The 14,420-nt window shown below is 35.8% G+C and overlaps 1 protein-coding gene across 5 annotated transcripts in view; it reads right to left on the bottom strand.

Moving 5' to 3' along the window:
- LOC141448053 (uncharacterized) overlaps positions 1-14,420 on the bottom strand; it is a 485,150-nt gene that overhangs the window by 167,371 nt on the left and 303,359 nt on the right. The window lies entirely within an intron of this gene.

Raw genomic sequence — 14,420 nt, 5'->3', positions numbered from 1 at the left:
TACTAGGCTGCTATGTTGGGAGCTGATGGTATAAAAGAGTGTATGCCCAGAAGTCATATCTGGCGTCAGGGATTTTGGATGAATCGAAAGAAGACTGGGCGGGGGAAGTGCATTGATGCCAGAGGCTCATTGGTGGGTTGTAGAGCCAGTGATGATGATGATGATGAGGGAGCCAATGACCTTAAATTATGTTGTCGCGCCTTAAAATTTACAAAAAATTATGGTACCCGAATTACATACTTGTGTGTTTGTAAAAACGAATAACTGAATAAAATTAAAATTTCAGTTAGGTTGAGTAGCCACAAAAGGACGCTACAATAGTTTCCGGTAGAATACGCTAAACCGGAAGACCGCTCAGTAAATAATTACACTAAAAGTCATCCTAACAGATTTTCTCCAATACAGCTGCTACAGGGGGTATATTAACTTTAAACACATTTTAGAATACCCATTTAAGGTATTTCTGGAATAGGAGAGGGACTTCAGCTTTTCCTGTAATGGTGCTGTTATGTACGGTCATGATTCTTGTGCACTATTCAGGGAGAGAAGCTACCCCCAATAACAGGTTATTTGGGACTCCATAAGTTGGCAACAGGTGGGGGGGGGGGGGTTATCTGCCTTGTTAAAACTACTATCCATTTCAGGTGTTTAGAGTGGCCGCGGTCTATTATGCCTCGTAGAAATGTCGTGCAAACTATCTGTTATTCATAAAATTCACTGGAATATTTGATTAAGCAATCAAATATGTAGGATTTGTTACTTCCGCTTATTAAAAATGTGATCATTTTGATAATCTATTTGTTTTGAAGAAGGCTTGCTAATGAAGTTTAGCTAGAAATATGAACATAATACTGCGTGGTTTCCTTTAAACAGAGATTAGGACCTTCCATGGAATTGGCCATCCGGTGTGGGATACGCAGTTCCACAGATTTTCTTGTGACGTCAATGCTCTTAGTATTCCTGGAAGATTTTTTTAAAAGTTCCCTCCCCCCCTACCGTTAAGTTTTAGAAGCTTTAATCTTTTTGCTTTGATGATTTCTGAGAAGGGTCATTGTGGCTGCACGGTGCTTTGTTCCTGGTTATGTAGTCCACTGAATTAATTCTTTCGCTTTTTTTGTTCCAAGTTTGTTACACCATATCACTTTTAAGATATTTTTTTACTTTCTCTTAATCTTTTAAGCAGAAAATGTATTTTAGTTTTCGTTTAAGTTTTAAATTTTTAATGTTTTACCAGGAATATCCGTTTTTAAGTTTGAAAAATGTAGTTTTTTAATTTAAAAATTGGTGTTTACGTTCAACGTAACTCAAACGAAAAATCACAAGATCAAATTTATTTAAACTTAGGGGGGCACAAACAAAGGAAGTCACAATACGTTTTTTTTGTGGCAGATTTGGTCAACCGGAAGTAGGACTTTGGAGAGAATAATTGGTAACAGGATGTCTGTGAGAGTGGTCGGATTCCTTTTTTTTCTTTTACTTCCCAGTAACTCCAACAGGTAATTTCAGGGAGATTTTTAAATAAATTGGTCACACATCTTTTCCTTTCTTTGCATCGTCAATCATTTAATCCATTCTGGACTATTTTCATGTACTTCCTTTACTACAATTAATTATCGATGAACACTATACATCCTGCTATGAATTGTGCTGCTATAAAACCATATTGTAACGTGTTTTCTTTCGACATCTTTTCTAAATAATACCCACATCCGTTCTTAAATTAAAAGAAATAAATCAATTTCCGTCTTTACATTTTTTACCAAACATTAATATATACAAAACTTTTTAACCAAGAACTCGCCCAATTAATTTTAGTCCTGTTTTGATCTAGTTTCCCTGTTTAATGTCAATTTCCGTTTGTCTGTCTGGCTTCCTTTTTTCAATCTACATTTTCCTTTTGCCAAAAATATATTTAATGTACGAGGGTCGTTTGAAAAGTCCGTGCAAAGTCAAGAGAGATAGCACCACTGGCGCGTATCGAGGTTATGTTTAGTTAGTAGCATCTCTTGGAAGAACACACACCAAGTTTCAGCCAGATCGGTCTATTTCTTTGTGTTTGGCATTCGTTTGAATCGAGGAAGTCGAGTGATTTTCAAAAAATGGACGAAAAAGAATTTCGTGTGTTGATTAAACACTACTTTATGAAAGGCAAAACGCCTCAGGAGACTAAAGAGAAGCTTGATAAACATTATGGTGACTATGCACCTTCGATTAGAACAGTTTATAAGTGGTTTCAAAATTTTCGGAGTGGCCATATGGGCACAAGTGACCGCTGAACGTTCTGGACGCCCTGTTGAGGTTACTACTCCAGAAATCATTGATAAAATCCATGATATGGTGATGGATGATAGAAGAGTGAAGGTGCGTGGGATTGCTAGTGCTGTGGTCATCTCGAATAAACGGGTACATAATATTTTGCATCAACATTTGGACATGACAAAGCTATCCGCAAGATGGGTGCCGCGATTGCTCACGCTTGACCAAAAACGAAATCGTGTGAAGTGTTGCAAGGACGGTTTGCAGCTGTTCCAGAAGAATCCGCAGGACTTTAAGCGTCGTTTCGTCACTGTGGATGAAACATGGATACATCACTATACTCCTGAGACCAAAGAACAATCTAAACAATGGGTTACCAAGGGGAAATCTGCGCCAAAAAAGGCGAAGACCGTTCCTTCGGCCGGAAAGATTATGGCGACTGTCTTTTGGGATTCGCAAGGAATAATCCTCATCGACTATCTGGAAAAGGGTAAAACTATTACAGATGCATATTATTCATCGTTATTGGACCGTTTGAAAACCGAGCTGCAAGAAAAACGCCCACGATTGGCCCACAAAAAAGTCCTTTTCCATCACGACAACGCACCAGCTCACACCTCAGCAGTTGTGGTCGCAAAACTAATGGAAATAGGGTTCCAACTCGTTTCACATCCCCCTATTCTCCAGACTTGGCTCCCTCGGACTACTATTTGTTCCCCAATATGAAGAAATGACTGGCGGGAAAAAGATTTTATTCAAACGAGGAGGTGATTGCAGAAACGAATGACTATTTTTCAGACTTGGACAAATCCTATTATTCGGAAGGGATCAACAAACTAGTGCAGCGTTGGACGAAGTGTATAAGCCTAAAAGGAGACTATGTTGAAAAATAAAAAAGGTTTACCCCAAAAAATTAAGTAGTTTTTATTTTTGCACGGACTTTTCGAACGACCCTCGTACTTCTCGTACAAAATTTTTGTTCTTTTTCTTATTAACTTCCGTTTAAATGCGTACGTGCAGGACAAGAATCCACACCCCATGGCACTCTGATGTCATTAAAGTACTCCCTCCCATGACGTAACAGTGCCGAATAATGCTGCCTAAATTTATGAGAAATTGTTTATTAAACAAAATGTCACCCCGAGGTTAATGATGTGCTATTGAATATTCTATGAAAGGGTACAATTAAGGTGGCATAGGGTTATATAATTGGTACACAAAATTGCTGAAAAACACTAAAATTCTGGGGCCCCCATCAAATTGCAATTTCCATGTTTTTTTTTTTAAATTGATATATATTTCTTCAAAATAAAATTGCAGCTTTATCGCCTTGTATTTGACTCCTGTGGTAGTGATTACACACTAATATTGGTGTCCGGAACTGTGGTGATTTACGTAATAGCGGGAGAAAAATCGTTCACCGATACAACTTCTTTGGGGTGGGGCTACTAGATCATTAATGTTATTAACTCAATTCCAAATCCATCCCATAATTACCCTGTTGTGCAATGTGTACGGGTGTTGTTCAGATATTCTGGCAGTGTCAGGTTTACAGGTTCGTGTATAATTCTAAATTCGTTTTGCAACACTTTTCTCGCCCATCTTATGATACCACTACTAAAACGCGACAGTATCGGTCTCTTGGCTAGCACTGGCTCGTTTCATCTCACTAGCTTACCAAGTACAATTTGTGAGTGTGTCCCCGGATGTCTCGGGAACGGTCTCCAAAAAAAATTATAAAAGAAAATACAAGACTTTCCCTTCCGCAACATACAAATTTTCCAATTTTAAAATAAAAAAAAAAAACCAAAAGAAAATTTCCAAGCAATATTGTTTCAAAATATTTCATGCACACATGCATAAACAAGAACATAGATAATTTTACGTCACTGGTTCAGTAATAAAACATCGTTTCTTAATGATTTTATGTAAATATTTTCAGCAAGAATCATTTCCTGCTGAAAGATTAACAATGAAATTTAGGAATGGTTTGCACCAGAAAATGTTTTAATTGCTATGAAGAGGGGCATGTAGTGGCTTGAATGTCCGAAACCCAGACGTGAGAAGGGAAGCTGTTTTGAGTGCGGCAAAATGGGACACCTTCAAAGGGATTGCGAACTTCAGAAGCAGAGCACATCTTTAGTTTCACTGGTAGCTGAGAAATCCGCTCTACTTCCATACATACACAGCAGACATTCTCATAGAAGGCGCTACTACTACTAGTGGAGAAGTAGAAGCCTTGCCCGGTTCAGCAATATCTTTGATAATGGAAGATCGTGTGAGTGAAAGCGATATACTACATGAGGTAACACTTAATGATGGTTCTGAGTTAATGTTAATTGATTACGGTGAAGTGGAGAAAAAACCTTTTCCGATTGTAAACCCTGAACTTACTGTAAATGAGGTAAAATCTGTCATAAGATTGTTAGTGAATATATAAATACCGAGAAACGTAGTGAACCCGCTGTTGATTTCGAAGTAGAGATTAAAGGGATGCTTGGAGCAAAATCTGCCAATTCTACAGGACAGTGATAAGGAAATTAGTGAAAGTAGTAAACATTTAGTGGATAAAGAACATAAAAAAATTGAATTATATAATGGGTTGGTATATAGAAAGAAAAAGGGATAAATTTTATTTGGAGTTCCCGAAAAAATGAAGAACCAAATTATCAGGAAGTATCAAGATCACGTTGGTCATTTAGGTATTTAATAATGGTGCTGAGTTAGTTTTAAGGTAATATAAAACTCGGTAACTTATTAGTAAAATTAGGGTCCACAAATATACAGCTGACTAAACACAATTTCCTTTTAACTCTTTGCGGCTAGGTGGGTTAAAAACTGTCCCACCTTTTGCTGCATGGTGGGATATATTTTAACCCACCTCGAAAAGTTGGAAGTTATTCATACATACAGCTTAATATGTTATTTAAAGATTTTCATTCAGTTGGCAGTGCTATGCACCAATGGTAAATGCGAAAATAAGTGAAATAATTTTTATGTTTATTATAAACTTGACCGATAGTAAAAAAAATGGTGGCACCGCATACTGTTCTATTATTTGGATGCAGCTGTTGTTAATTCATATATTGTTCATAAAAAATTGGGTCAAAACATGGAACTTTAAACATTTCAAGGAACAGTGCGCTGAAGGACAGTGCTGTACTATCTGCAAAGTTCCGCTTTGTTTTGGTCAAAAAGTTGTGTTTGAATGAACATCATATAAAGCATTAGTTGCATAGTGGTATTATACAATACCAGTGTCCCGCACTACTAAAGGACTATTGAAATGTTATTAATTTTTTCTTATTTCGAGAGTGATGGCTATTTGAGAGGGATGATTACATATGGAAAATAATGGAAATGAATGTTTATTTCCATTTTTTTTTAATAAAAGAAATTCTGTGCAACTAGGGCTTTTATTTTCTTTAAAATCGTGTGTCTTAAAGAGTTAAAATAAATAAATAAAATCAAATTACCAATTTAATATTGTCGCAACAAATATCTACCACATCCTAATTTCTCAAATTCAACATATCGTTCTGTACTTCCTTTATAAATTGCCACGTAAATCTAGAATGTAAAATTTATTGGAATGATTATGAGAGTTTAACACATTTCAATGAAAACTAGATTCCTCAAAATTTCCAAAATTTATTTAAATTCTTTACTCGTTCCTTTATATTCTCCGATAAATTGAATGAATTTAACTTTATCATGCAATTTAGTTGTTCCTAATTACAATAAAAATGTCACTTATCTCTTTAAAGGTGTATAATCCAGGCCTCTTAAGTTATTTTTACTCTCTCTCTGCATTGAAACTTCGCACCAAGTTTCAAACTAAACAATTTCACATAAACACCATAATATTCTATTGCACAATACTTTGCAGCACCACATGTGCAACAGTAAAATAAAGATGGCGGAGAACGATGGCGTGGGTACACAAAACTTGATTAAACCAACTCTACCCCTTCTCCAGTCTTTCATCATCCCCTCCTCTCTGACGTACGTCCTGTACTTCCACCAATCAATCTTCTCGCGTACAATATAACAAATAATACCAGGAAGTCATGCGAGTGTTTACGTCAGATTTCCCCCCACCCCTTTACACACACACACACACTTCACCCATAAATTGTTACTAATGAAACCCGAACCAAAGTTTCACCATCATCGGTTATCACCATAAAATAGAAGGCAATAAAAACTATTGGATAACTTTTATTACAGCTATAAAAAAAAAGACGCTGATTTTGCCATTAAATTTTAATTTAGCCATTCAATTTTGAAAAATTTGAAACCTATTAAATTTAGAATGTAATTTTTTTTTAACCTAAAAAATTGTTTTAAACAAATGTTTTGTGAATAACCTAAGTGAATGACGTGCGCCAAAGATCCGTGGTCTAAGTTTAAAGGTTAACTAAATTGCGGGCTAAAAAGTTATTAATGTTTCTCAAATTTTGAAATTCCGGCGGACAGAAGGTCCACTTGTCTTCTACAACAGCAATTCTCTTCCTTGTACAGATCTGGGTGCGCTACCTTAGGCTCTACATAGACAAAAGACTCACGTGAAACCCTCACACTAGACTTAAAAGACAAGCAATGACAAAACTTGCGAAACTACTTTACAGACTTCTTGGAAGACGCTCCAAATTATCCATTGACCACAAACGATTAATATACAGTACTATACCCAAACCTATGGTGGACTTACAGGACTAGAGCTGTGGGGTTCAGCCAAACCTACAAAACATACGGACTGTACAAGACATTTCAGTCAAAACTACTCGGTCGGATAGCAGACGCTCCTTTCTACGGTGACTAACCTAACTCTTCACGACGACCTCAACATCCCATTCGTACAACAAGACGAAATAACAAAAATTCCATACTACTCTCTCTACTAACTCTAATCCTCTAGTACTGTCTCTCGCCTCCTCTGACATCCCTAACAATACTCCTCGCCGACTGAATCGCCAGTGGCCCCCTACGATTAAGCTAGCAGTCTGAAGACCTAAACATCATTCATATCCTGCAGAGAGTGCTACCGCTGGGTAGCTTCTCTCCTACTGCCTTTTACGCGTCCATTTGCCGTATATATCCTTATTTTAAAATATTTATTTTGCAAATAATATTATTAAGGCACGTTACGTTATGTTAATTTTAGGATATAAAACTGAATAAAAGTTTTGATCGAACTGTTGAAAGGATGCCCAACCTCTGAGTCTCGAATAGTCTTTAATTCCCACTTCCTCACTTTTACTTTTATTTCCTGTAAGTGTCGGCCATCTGTACTACACTACTTTTTCTATCATAGCACGTTTATTTTCCAATTATCCGGACCAATTTCGATTTGGCCAACAATCGACCGTAATTATCATCGTTTACGGTTTATTCATTAGTTTAGAATTTGACAGCTAATGTTGACTTGGCCAAGTTGGAATGAGTTTAGACGGCAAACTCTGGATCTGGAGTTTCAACTCACTCTCTGTTTTTTTTTTTTTTTCAGCGGACGTTGCAGATATTGTGTACCACCTAGCAGCGCGAAGTGAGAAGAACACGGTGAGTTGTGTAAATCAGTAGGTAAATAATAAAATAAATACGTACATTCTTCAAAATAAGAACTCTTTAAAGTGCAGGACGTATTTTTGATGTTTAGAGTAAACCTTCACGAATGAACCGCACAAGATCTGGGCGAATTATTGTCATCAATGTCAAGGCTAACCAGAGAACAACTGTGACCATACTTGTCACTCAACAAGCATGGCAACAAGCTAGACATGTTGTACCGATTTTACCCCGGGTTAACATTCAGCAAGTACGACGAAGAAAACACGAGGTTGTAGGAGAGAGAGGTTGAAGTATATGCTGTGCACGGGTGGGTTTTGGAGAATAATTTACTTGAATGAAGCAGTACTGGCTCTGGTTAGGATACGGGGGCAGGACAGGAATTGGGAATGAAGTAACAACCCCCAGTCTGCCCTCGATCGTCTTCCTCAATCCAGAAACCCTTCCACATTTGCTTGCAACCCATGAAGTCCTCTCCCCCCCCCGCGCAGAACTCTAGAAAGACATCTCTTGAGAAGAGGTTAGGCTACTACGTAGGGGGTATAAGGGGGAAGCATGTAAACGGAATAGTATTCTAGGTTCTCGTGAAGATCTCCCGGGGCGGGCCCCACCTAACAACAACAGCTAACTGCTTCTGCCCTTTCTAAGTGTGGAACCAGGAGAAGCGGAAATGGTTGGAAGGTCGTCTCAACAAGTCCTGTGCAAAGTGGCAGTCTAGAGCCATTAACATTTCAAATAGTAGCCGTTCCAAGCTCTCCCAGTTCTGTGGCGCTCCTTCTGGACCTTCCGAGCTTCCTAGTTTCTGGCAAATCTACCCATTTATGTAGGCATTCAATAGAGTTCAGTGGCGGCCATCTTTAATAAAATATCATTTATTTTTTTCTATAGTCAATATCAGCTATAATCACCAACACGTCTTTCTAATATTCTCCAAGTTCTGCTTCTACATTTTTTTGAAAATGTCAAAAACCAGGCGCTCCTGATTGGAGAGAGTTTTACCTTTAATTAATGATCACAAAACTTTGTTTTAAACATAAGAAACATTGGAAAAAAAAAGAAAAAGATAATATACCGTCCTATTTAACCAGAAAACATTTATTTATTAGAAAGCATCAATTATAACTTCTCTTTCAAACTAATAACTACCTCCATTCTTCCAATGGTAGTATAATTAAGAAAGTCAAAAGTATCAATTAAACTATAGAGCCTACTCAATATTTAATCAGTTCCCAAACTGATGAAGCAAATAAGAAATCGATTCTACCATAAATTTTGAATATCCGATGTATTGATCCGAGGCAATTAATTTTTTGTATTAATTATTACCTTTACAATGTTGTTGGGTTGGTAACATTGGATTCATTAATCATAAAAGTATCTGTTTTAAAATAAGTAGATTTGTCAAAATGCACATCAGATTCTCTGCAATGTGTAATGCGTAAGATTTTGTTTGCTTTTTTCTTTTTATAGTGTTGCAGAATTTTGTATCCCTGAATGCTAACTCCCTAGTCCAAGGTAGACTTCAAGGGCAGTGAAAGGAATTCACCGTAAAGGGCATTAAAGGAATATGTAATTGTATTGTACAAAGGCCTGGAGACGGGGCAGTATGGTGCACCGTGTAGATCCTTGTCAGGAACTATGAAAAGTGACAGGACACGGAGAATCTGTTAGTTCTGTGTTACTATCGGTAAGTCAGAGAAGTTATTATGGGCCTACATTTTCAGGCAGGTTTTACATCAAACTACCCAATTAGGTGTCCTGGATGGAGGTGATTAGCAAACATACTTTACTATAAACTCATATTAAATAGAATCCAAGGGCTAGACTAGTACCGCAATACATCTTAGCTTTGCGGGTAAAGCCTATAACCGCCTAACATATTTTACTATAAATTTCTCATATTAACCATTAAATAAAATCCAAGGGCTAGACTAGTACCGCAATACATCTTAGCTTTGCGGGTAAAGCCTATAACCGCCTAACATACTTTACTATAAATTTCTCATATTAACCATTAAATAAAATCCAAGACCTAGACTAGTACCGCAATACATCTTAGCTTTGCGGGTAAAGCCTATAACCGCCTAACATATTTTACTATAAATTTCTCATATTAACCATTAAATAAAATCCAAGACCTAGACTAGTACCGCAATACATCTTAGCTTTGCGGGTAAAGCCTAAAACCGCCTAACATATTTTACTATAAATTTCTCATATTAACCATTAAATAAAATCCAAGGGCTATACTAGTACCGCAATACATCTTAGCCTTGCGGGTCTAGCCTATTACCGCCTAACAACTTTACTATAAATTTCTCATATTAACCATTAAATAATATCCAAGGCCTAGACTAGTACCGCAGTACATCTTAGCCTTGAGGGCCTTGCCTATAACCGTCTAACATATTTTACTATAAATTTCTCATATTAACCATTAAATAAAATCCAAGGGCTATACTAGTACCGCAATACATCTTAGCCTTGCGGGTCTAGCCTATTACCGCCTAACAACTTTACTATAAATTTCTCATATTAACCATTAAATAATATCCAAGGCCTAGACTAGTACCGCAATACATCTTAGCCTTGAGGGCCTTGCCTATAACCGCCTAACATACTTTACTATAAATTTCTCATATTAACCATTAAATAAAATCCAAGGGTTATACTAGTGCCGCAATACATCTTAGCTTTATGGGTCTAGCCCAGGGGTCGGCAACCCGCGGCTCGCGAGCCGCATGCGGCTCTTTTATCCAAATTTTGTGGCTCTTCAGCCTGTCCAAAATATATTGTATATTTCAATTTTATTGAAACAAATGAAAATTTCATTTATTAAAGTAAAGATATTTTTTCAAAAAGAATTTTAACTGAGATAGGTTTGAAATTGAATAGAATTATATTAAAATACAGTACGTAATTATAAAAGACTGCCGCCATTTTCATTCAAATACAGATTTAGTTATTATTTATTCGTTTATTTACTTTGCAATATGTGAAAATAAATATATAAAATTGTCAAAGTTGGGTGTTTTTGAACGTTACAGCTTTTTCATGCAGTTTTTGACGATCAACCCTTTTACCACTGTCCTAACGGGCAGTTTTAAAACATCTAAATGTTATTGAATATCATAAAATAATATTTTGTGAATACAAATGATCTACAGACTTTTTTACTCTATCATCCTTACGGCTCTTGGTAAAATTTATTAAAATTATTTAAGAAGAAATGGCTCTCTACTTGAAATAGGTTGCCGACCCCTGGTCTAGCCTATAACCGCTCGGCTGCCGTGGCGCCTTTCACACCTTCTACTAATTCTTTACTCACAGTAGCCATATTTAATGCGACCGCTACAGCTTATTTGGGATATTATTAGTAGACTAAGACTACATTTCCACAACAGATATCCTAATTAAAAAAAGTATTAAAGTAATTAAAAATTAATCTTTAATCTGACATAAATCACTAAATCAATCCACTATGTGCTGCTTTAATGTTCTTTATACGGAATAATTAAATTAACAAAGGCCAACAAATAAATTGGTTTTTCACACAGTCTGTGGAACAGCATCAGAGCAGTCATCATCATCATCATCATTTATAACTCCATAACTAATAAATGATCAAAAGATATGGGGTGACCTGTGATATTCGCGTTAATGAAAACAATAAATGTGCATTAATATTAAATATTCAATAATTAATCAACAGCAAATTAATAGATTTATAATTTTATATCATTTTCTCGTTTGATATCTTTTGTTGAGCCATTTGTTGAGGAGGATCAAATAGGTTTGAAGTCTGGTTTGAGCTCTTTAATTACAATTATAACCAGAAAATATTTCCCCTTTGAGATAATTATTTACCTATTCATATATACATGGTTATTATGTACAATATGGTTTATTTGATAATTATTTGTCCGCCTAAGGGCTTATCAGTGAGTGGTTAATTATTATCTACAGGCCCCGTTCCGCCATCTTGTTTTTTCCCCCTCCCATTTTGGTAGGTACATATCAACAAGTTTTTCAGTACTGAGTATTTAATTTTTCCGAACTTTTTTTTGGGACAAACAATGCCCAATTATTACTATACAATTTAACTTACAAATGGACTATTAGCTCTATACCTATTTTAAAGTAAATTTGGAAATTTTTAGCATCAGAAAGAAACTATCATATTATCAAAGCCCCCCATTATTAAGAATACGCCTTTTTCGTACAGTTTTTAACGATTAACCTTTTTTACAACTGTTCCTATAGTAACATTTTTAACAATTTTTTTTTTTTTTTTTAAATCTTAGAGGGAAAAAAGATTCATTAATTTGAAACAATTTTTGGGAAGAGTATAAAATAAAGTACTTAAAACTTTACTTTAATAAAAAAAAAAAAATTCTGGCTAACTTTGAACATCGATCGAGAGCAAAGATTATATAAGTTGTACTTATGTAACCGGCTCTCTTTTGACTTCAAACCATTTTCTTTGCCCTTCCAAGTTCTTGTATATTAAAGTGACTTCTCAATATCACCATGACAACCCAATAAACCATAAACATCAATATTCTGTCAGCTGGAAATCTACTTATTTATTTATTTATTTAATAATAATTTTGTTATTGATCTTTGGACGGTGTTCACGCGAATCCACCGCTACGATTTGGTAGAATAAAAAATACATGCTTACCAATTTTCTTTCTTTCACGTTCAAAAACAAAAATAAATAAATAAATAAATAAATAATAAAAATATCATAATGGCTGTTTATGAATAAATGAAATGTGTGCCTTCTTTTTATCATGAAAAATAAATTTTCCGAACTAAATTCCCTTCCCCCCCCCCAAAAAAAACAAATTAATGAATAAATTATTAATTTTTCTTTTAATTCCAGATTTCTGAACATTAATCAGTGATTGGCAGGTTAAGGGTGTGGGACACTCTTCAAGATGTTTTATGCCTACTTCTTGTAAGGTTAAGATTTAAGAAATCGTTTCAAATTTAAAAAATTTGGGGGTACCCTGAATTTAGTTATCTAGTGATTAATGGTGAAAAATGATAATTTTCTTTGTATACGCACGAATACGGAAATACTTCCGTTACTTGCCATACATGATAAGTATAAGTCCTAAAGATAACTAACCTAAGATCGAAAGCTTGGCAAAAAAAAAAAAAAGAAAAAAGGGAATTAAGATTGAAATTGGTATTTAAATAATCCTTCTTCCCATTAGTCCTAGAATGGGGATATTGGTGCGTAACACGCTACATCATAGCTTTGCGGGTCTTGCCTCATAAGCTGTCGGCAAGGTCAGTTGCCAAGTATTAAGATAACCCAAACTTTCTAGTCGTAGAAAGCTGAAATTTCATTGCCACTATGGATTCTCAAAATTTTGAACGAAATAAGCTAATCCAAAATGCAATTTTAATTGAGTGCAGATAAACGTCGGGTTACGACGGTCTCGAGTTACGACGTTTCGTGGTTACTACTCCCATTTACAGCATTTACAGCACAGAACAGTATGTACTATGAAAAGCCCGCGAACTTACTGTACGTGTTTTGGTGTGCAGTACAATGAAAAGCCCGCGAAGTACTGTACTTTTTTTATGTGTACAATACTGTACAGTAATATGAAATTTTTATTACAGTTCACTATTTTTCTTTATTACTGTTTCATTTCATTATTAAACGTACTGTACACTATTTTATATGTGTTTTTTGATAATTATGTAGGCTTGTGTGGGCTTACAGTACTGTACTGTATATGGTACAGTTTACGTATGTTCCGACTTATGTCGAAAAAACGGTTTACGACGCCGCGTAGGAACGGATCAATGTTGTAAGTCGAGGGACTACCTGTAATTCCAATGCACTACGGTTGATCATGAAAGGCCTATTTACTTCCGACTGAATAATTTTTACAAAAAAAAAAGAAGGAAGATTTTGGGATAGAAGCCTCATCCAAAATGGAAGTTGGAAGAAATCCTTGAAAAAAAAAAAAAAAAAAAATCGTTTTTGGGAGTTTCACCCAGTTTTTCCCTGATAACCCAAACATACATACACACACACTATAATAAAATAAAGGACAGAAAAATCTGATGGATACAATATATTAGGGATCACTTGTTCGGCCATTTTATCCCTAGCCCAAGACTTTAACTCTTGGTTAAGGTCTTTGCAGGAAGAAAAAACAAAAGAAAAGAACTATAGAAGGAAAATCCCGACTGAAATGGTAACATTGGTTCTCTGAGGGAGAGGAAATCCTTTTTCCTCGGCTCTTCGCTAGAAAGTTATAGCTGGAAAATACAAGAGGCGAGAGAAGTACACAGCTCTTCTTTACCACATTGCCCTGTTACGCCCTCTGCCTCCTCAGCAAACCCTTAAACAATTCCCTTTTCTTTTTTTTTTTTACTTCCAGGGTGAGTTAGAAAGGGAAAAAAAACCCCAACCGGGTCATACAATACCCTTATCTAACTCTGGAAACTACAGAATGAGGTTTGTTTACAAGATGTCTTCCTTTAATTTCTAGCCCTTTTGGCCCTTTTGTATTTTCTGTCCTTTTATATCGTGTATTCTTCTCTTTTATTCTCTATTTTTTTCCTAA

The sequence above is a fragment of the Rhodnius prolixus genome, unplaced genomic scaffold (assembly GCF_049639745.1).
Source record: "Rhodnius prolixus isolate KJV_2025 unplaced genomic scaffold, Rpr scaffold_13, whole genome shotgun sequence".
In the NCBI taxonomy this organism is placed as follows: domain Eukaryota; kingdom Metazoa; phylum Arthropoda; class Insecta; order Hemiptera; family Reduviidae; genus Rhodnius; species Rhodnius prolixus.
The sequence above is the reverse complement of the archived record's forward strand: the minus strand, read 5'-3'. Positions and strand labels throughout refer to the sequence as shown.